We start from the raw sequence: 5802 nt of genomic DNA on the forward strand, positions 1-5802 counted from the left end.
TTTCACATATTTCAAAAGAAGTCACGTGAAATGGCTTTCTATCTTAAAATACTTAGACAACAGAAGTATTAGTTTTGAATTGTATAATGACATCAAGTCACTTTATATTATTGTTCAAAGCTCCTAGATACCTTGCATAAACATACTTGAACAACAACATACTTTCCAGTTAGCTATCATAGGGATAGTCAGAAGATATCAAACAAGAGTCAGTTCATTCATGAGTCTATACTAGCACATTGCCTGATACATGAGTACTTATAGATGTTTACCTGATACATGAGTACCTTTACATATACTTACATGATACATGAACACGATTACATGAACGCATTACATGAGTACCTTTCCATAGATACACTTATCTGTATACATTAACAGGATTACTTGTATCTCGCATTACGGGGATGATTTATCAGTACCTTCTGTGTAAATCTTCCTACATATTCCACAGTACCTCGGAATATTTAAGACAGGACCCTATCCCATAGTACCTAGGGATACCTAGATGGGCCTATATCCCATAGTACCTCGGGATATACGTACGGGACTAACCATTCCGGAACCCATCTGTTAGCAACAGTGGGTAATGAACATCTACGGATGCCTACGGTTAATACTTATACTAGGAGTACCTTTACAGGGACTAACCATTCCTTCCACCTGCTGCTGCTACAGAGGAAGAATTGGACTATCTTCGGATGTCCATTAGGTTATATGTAATATGTTAGCCCCAGTACCTCAGGTCAACATTTACATTCGTTTTGTTAGCACCAGTACCTCAGGCTAACACTTACCTGCTTATATTTTTCCTGTTAACTTTATTTTGTGATATCTTTCACACAAACGATGAGTTAGACTAAGCACTTTTAGTACTAGTCTACACAAAGGAAAAACACTTCATTCATACAAAACATTCGGGTCTTGGTAGAAGACTGCACTTCATACATATAGAACATTCGGGTCTTGGTAGAAGACTGCAATTCATACATACAAAACATTGGGTCTTGGTAGAAGACTACACTTCATACTTATAGAAAATAAGGGTTTTTCTAGGGATTTCATACTTACCTCAACATTTTCACTTAAAGGTTTTTCATGGCATTCATAGCAGGTTTTCACAAACAAAGCAATGACACTTATATACTTATGAACTCACCAGCTTTAAAGCTGATACTCTCTTTCAAAATAACTTGTATTCTCAGGTCGCCACTAGACAGGTACGAAGGAACAGGTTCGAGAAGACGGAGCAGTCAAGTCTCGTCTTTTATTTTGATTGTATATTTTTGGTGTCTTATTACAATGAAAGAACACACATGTATAAAACTTTACTTATAATGCAATGGATGATGTTGTTACTTGTTTATTATATTACACTGTTGTGATACTGTAAATGACGTCCTACACCCCTGAACGTTTCCGCCGTTCGTGGTTTTGGGGTGTGACACTGTTTCATAATGTACTTGTTATAATATACAATGTCACAAAAAAATCATAAAACTTTTTATAATGTAGTATTTGTTGTGTGAACTGGATATTTCACGATAAGATAATCATAACATGTAGACAAAAAGTTTTCACTAGATTATTTTTAACAATATGATAAATTGTTAAATAATAATATTTTATAAACTATGTTTATTGTATTTACGTATAAAAAGGTAATTTGTTTGTATAACCACAATATATTGGCACAAGTACTCCCCCCCCCCCCCCCCCCCCCCCCCCCCCCCCCCCCCGGGAAATAATTAAAATATCACAAAGGGTTCGTAAGCAGTCACCCTTGAAACGTGTGTTCCATTTGTTCGATTTCGTTTTCTTTTGAGAAACTTGTCGTGTGAAACTGCAACGTCACGCTTCTCGAACTTTGAAATATTCTCGGGTCCGTTTCATAACAGATTTTAACTATCGGGGACTGTTTTGGTAAAAATAATTTCAAAGGAGAGGCTAAAATGGTTATTTTTATTCAGAGTTTGAAGATTGGGATTTATTCTATTTAAGAATAACCAAATGAGGGCTATTTGTGGATAAATGGAATCAAATTTTGGAGATTGGGATCTATTTCGAATAAAGGATTTAACAGTGGGGTGTTATTTTGTAAATGTATCAAGGTCGAAAGGAAATTAGGGCTTATATTGTAAAGAAATCTCATGGAGGGCTTATTGTGTTTACTAGCCAAACTTTAATTAATCTAGGGCTTTTATACCCGTTGCCATTCACTGATCGGATACGAATCGGTCCCAAATGAAGCCACGAATGAACGGAAGCAGATGAACATGGAGATAGTCGATTCCGAGTAGCGAAACGAAAGGCGATTGTTAGGCCTGATGGCGGTCGCCATCTCGCAACGGGAACGGGGTGTCTCCGAGGTTGACAAGGCCGACAAAGGAGGTGGGTGAAGCAGCGAGACGGCAGTGAAGGTGGGAAGAAGCCGCGAAGCTGCCGGGGTCTTCGGGTGTGTGATTTGGGAAGGGATGAATACGAGCAGTCGGAAGAGCAGCTCTCTCAGAAGCAACCAATCCAAGAATTGATGGATTTGGTAGAGTGCCAGTCACAACACTAGAACCAAGTTAGGTGAGCTTGAAGGCATCGGTTGAAGTTCCAGCAGCGGTACACGAAAGGGAAAGTACGAGGTCTCGGTGGTGTTGATGGGGGAAACACGAAGAGGGAGAAGGCGAGCGTAGTGCGACGGGGGAAATGGGACTGGTCCATCTGGAGCGATGCGAACAGCAGCAGCGATGAAATCGAGATCCCCCGAGGTCTTGATCGATAGAATCAGAAAGGAAGGGAGCGAGGGGTAAGACCAGAAGAGGGTCCGACGAACAGGTGGGGTTTCGGTGGCATTGGCTCGACGGAAGAAGGAAGAGGAGGGTGCGATGGTGAGGTCTCCGGCGATTGCAGGTATGCTCCGGCAGACTCCCTTGCTCTTCTTCTCTCTATCTCTTATTATTATTATTATTATTATTATTATTATTTATTTATTTATTTTATAGAAATCAATGAATGTGTGGGTTGGGGCTGCTGCCTAATGGTTCACCGGAGCACCACCACCACCGGTGGTTCATGGCATAGGATGAAGAAGAATACGATGCTGCCCGCTCCCACTCTTTTTTTTTTTTCATATATATATTTTTTATTTTTTTCAATCAACAGGTGGTAATGGTCTTTTGGGATGCTGTTTGTCTGTTTACAGGAAACTGTAGAATGAATCTCCTCTTCTTTTTTTTGAATGCTTCCTTGTGTTTCCGTTGACAAGGGAAAGAAAATGAATTAAGAAAGATTGTTGTTGTTGTTCTTGGTTGCTCAGGAATGGAACAAGATATACACCATGTACCCGAGTTTCATTTAAAGGAAAGAAAAGAAGAGAAGAGAAATGTGGAGAGAAAAGAAAAGAATGGAAAAGAAAAGAAAGTGTATTTTGTTGTTCCCGAGCTCGATAGAAAGAAAAGGAAAATTATTGTTTTTTGTGTTCCCGAGAGTTTGGAAGGAAAAGAAATCAAAACTAAAAATGGACAATTATATCCTTATCACATTTTTTCCATAATTTCAAATATATACCATACGATTCTCTTGAAAATAAAATTATGCCCAAACTATTTTTTTTTTGTCAACTTTTGCCTACATCACTTCTTTAATTATTTTTTTCACATGATTATTTATACAAAAATCATTAATGCATAATTCATTATTAATCACAATTCTAGTATGTTCTTCATTTGTATAACTTTTTCAAACAAAATCAATATGAAGGGAAACAGAAGTCAATATACCCAAACCAAAAATAACATAAATGTATGAATAATCAAACAAATTTATAAAAAACCAATTTAAAGTCAATATAAGAATAATCAAACAAATTCCAATGTATGAACTCAAACCAAAAACCAAAAAGCATGAACTCAAACTGATTAAAAATCACAAAAACTATCATCCTAAGTAAGTCATTTACTTGCCCCTATCATTTTTTCAACAAACTTTTTCGTATTTTAAATGGAACTCTAAATAATGTCCCCGCATCAGATTGATTCCTCGACAAAAACATGAGAGCTTCTGATAACTCATCGGGTTCCAAATCCATTGGCTCTAACTTTTTATAAATTTCATCACCAGTATAAACCCGATGATGAGAGTTTTCGAATATTTTGTTACCCTCCCTCATAGCAGAAGCCACATCTTTAACTGCACTCATAATAACCTTTTCAAACGATTCAGGTTCAGCTTCAAGTTCATCTTCATCTTCAATTTCATGTTTCCTTTTTTTACTTTTGTACTTCTTAGAACTTGAAATTTTGCACCGGTGAAAAGCATGTAGGAGATAACACTTAAATATCATCAAGACCTTCATCATCATCATCTTCATTAATTTTTTGTTGTTTCTCAAGTGTTATGTCATTGCTTGCTAGTAACTTATCCACTTCTTCGATTGTTTCTACTTTTATATCCCCAGTCCTGTTCAATCGAGCATTCTTCTCTTTTGGGGTTTCAGCATGCACCCCTGAAGCCCTATCCTTTGCAAACAAAGCTATCATTTCATTGTAGTTTGGTATTTTTTTGGACTTTAATGAAATTGCATCTGGCTTTGACTGTAACACACAATCCCAAATACAATTATTGTTAAGAAAAAATAACATAAATGTATAAAAACTAAGTAACATGCAATAAAAGAAACTTACATTAATTAGGTTGGCCCACACTTCCTCGTCCGCTTCAATTAGTTGTGTTTCAGAATTCCAACCAAACCCACTCAATGAAGTTCCGCGAAACATGTCATACCATTGCGAGAAACCTGATTTTAAAGTTTTCAAACGATTCTTTAAATGATTTTTTGTTAAACTCTTCCCAAACTTTTGATTCAGCTCCTCCACCATGTTGTTATACGCTTGTGGGATGAAGCTCCCACTAATCCTTAATCCTTTCTCATCTTGTGTCATCATAGATTGAATAAAACAATAATCCATCAAATCTGTCCACTTTATTTGTTCTTTCTTAGTAACTTGTTCTTCCTTCATCATTTTGACCTACATAACATCATAAATAATCAAACCATGCATTGATAACATTAAAAATACATACTTAGAGGATGTACAAATAATGAGTAAATAACATCTCCAAAAGATAAATAACACAAATAAAGTCAAAACACTAACGATTCATACAAAATCAAGTACACAAAAGATCCATACAAAATCAAATTGAAATGCTATAATAAAAACTAGTTGCTACATTGACATATCTATCTCATTGTTTCGATTTGGCAAGTAATCAGTCCACATTTGATTTGCAATTAAGTTCCTTATTCGCTCTGCTGCAACATTACTCTCACTTGTCTTTCTTATATTATGGCGCATTTCCTCTCTTGGTTCATTTAACATCTCCTATAGGACCTCATCTTCAAGATTTTTGTCTCGATCTTCTTCCAACAAAAAGTTATGTAAAATACAACATGCCAAGAAAATGTCCGACTGTGTTTCACAAGAATAAAAAGGTTCTTGTGTACTTCTAATGATAGGAAACCTTCTCTTTAGAACACCAAATGCCCGTTCTATAGCGTTACGTAATGAAGCATGGCGGAGATTACACAACTCTTTTGCATTCTCAGGGGCCCGAGCAGAATACTCCTTCAAATGATATCTGACACCACGATATGGTGCCATTAGTGTAGTTGTATGAGGCAAACTAGCATCTACCAAATATTATCGGCCTACAAATAAGTTATAATTAGTTATGTATTAAAATAAGATTACACATAAGACTAATTTTGGTATTAAAATTTTACCATTTGGAATTACTAGTTTATCTTCT

General features: G+C 36.3%; 1 long non-coding RNA gene across 1 annotated transcript; it reads left to right on the forward strand.

Moving 5' to 3' along the window:
* Positions 1-2237: 2237 nt before the first annotated feature.
* Positions 2238-3462, forward strand: LOC122194784 (uncharacterized). Its single transcript, XR_006184622.2, has 2 exons — positions 2238-2901; positions 2994-3462. It is a non-coding gene; the product is annotated as an uncharacterized LOC122194784 (long non-coding RNA).
* The last annotated feature ends 2340 nt before the right edge of the window (positions 3463-5802 follow it).

Source organism: Lactuca sativa, chromosome 6 (genome assembly GCF_002870075.4).
Source record: "Lactuca sativa cultivar Salinas chromosome 6, Lsat_Salinas_v11, whole genome shotgun sequence".
NCBI lineage: Eukaryota > Viridiplantae > Streptophyta > Magnoliopsida > Asterales > Asteraceae > Lactuca > Lactuca sativa.